At 47.1% G+C, this 1438-nt stretch overlaps 1 long non-coding RNA gene across 1 annotated transcript; it reads left to right on the forward strand.

Annotated features, from left to right (window-relative positions):
- The first annotated feature begins 268 nt into the window (after nucleotides 1-268).
- LOC149369748 (uncharacterized) lies at nucleotides 269-1176 on the forward strand. Its single transcript, XR_016289713.1, has 3 exons — nucleotides 269-362; nucleotides 601-825; nucleotides 977-1176. It is a non-coding gene; the product is annotated as an uncharacterized LOC149369748 (long non-coding RNA).
- Nucleotides 1177-1438: the final 262 nt, after the last annotated feature.

Below are 1438 nucleotides of genomic sequence, written 5' to 3' on the forward strand. Positions count from 1 at the left end.
CCCGCCTTTCCTGCGTTTGTTTGGAACAGGTTTTTACTTCTCTCCTGCGGCTGGGTTGAGTGTCAAGCGATGAAGGTAGCTGGGAAAACACGCTGGCACTCGCTCGTTGGCGTTGAATTTGTGTTATACAATTTTTTGCGACTTTCTTCGTGTTGCCTTGATCAATCCATGATCAAAGATGACATCGCCTTTCATGCGTACGTCCAGTGCAAATATGGTGGAACCCTATCATCCTTGTCTCGGTGATGAATGACTTCGCTCCGAAGGACGTGAGTGGTGAACATTTGACCGGTGGAGGCCGGTGGTGAACATTTGACCGGTGGAAGGCGGATTTTATGACGGCGACGTCGTGCTGCTAGGACGTAAGTACGCATTTTAAATCACTCTGTTCTTTAAGTACTGCCTCCGTCTCGGTTATATGCTCGGCGTCAACAGAAACGTTCTAACTGTTCAGTGTCTTTTTAACTAAAACTTTGTAGACTGCACAGCGTAGAGGGACGAAATAGCGCAAAATTTTCTTTCAGTTACATACCGAAATTGCTTGTCCTTCATGATAGCACGGCTAAAATTAGTTTTATAGTTTGTATTATTTCTTTACAGAGGCACATGGTGTATACGTGCGAGAGCAATCATTGATAAGCGTCCTGAGGGGGAGCGGCTCAAGACCTTGAACAAACATCACGCATCGCATCAATGCTGCGGTATGTGCCGTAAATAATGGAGGATGACCACGCAAGCATCGCAATCGTCTGAGCAACCTGTTTACACACCAACAATGTTACGACGCAGATTTGCAATACATTATTGATTCAAATATGGAAGGCGGTAGGTGCATTCAGGATACTGAGCATTGCCAATGCTCAGGGCCTGACGTCTTGAGACGACTGGCTTGTCTGTGGCTTGTCTGGTCCCACGGGGGCCCGCAATTCAGAGCCCCGTTTGTGCTACTGGGGTGTGCATTTGTTATTGCATACAGGTCCACCTCGGGAATGGAATTTTTATTCCTTCGGCAACGTGCGCAGCAGTTATGGTGGCACCCAAAGATTCGCGTTTCTGTAAAGACGCAGCCTTTGGACGACTCCACAACTCCTGGAAAGGGGCGTTACAGGGCAAGCTTGCCATCGGAACCTGAAGTCAGAAGCCTCCACAGTGGGCAGAAAGCCAATGACCCCTGAAAAGCTACAAGCCATTGACGTAAGTTGCATGTCACAGTGCTCAATGCATTATGTTGTGTGTCAGTGCGCAATTAAATGATAAGCTGGGGGCATTATGTACTACCAATCATATTTTCTTTTCTGCAGGTGCTTTTGACTACTTCATTGGCCAGCACCCTGTAGAGACCCCAGCGCCGGTAGATCGTCGCAAAGAGTTAATTACCTTAGTGAGCTGGTTCAAGACATGCGGAAAAAATAAACATCTTTTGGAGTTTTTGATGCAT

The sequence above is a fragment of the Amblyomma mixtum genome, chromosome 1 (genome assembly GCF_055824585.1).
Source record: "Amblyomma mixtum isolate Tamu chromosome 1, ASM5582458v1, whole genome shotgun sequence".
Classification (NCBI taxonomy): Eukaryota; Metazoa; Arthropoda; class Arachnida; order Ixodida; family Ixodidae; genus Amblyomma; species Amblyomma mixtum.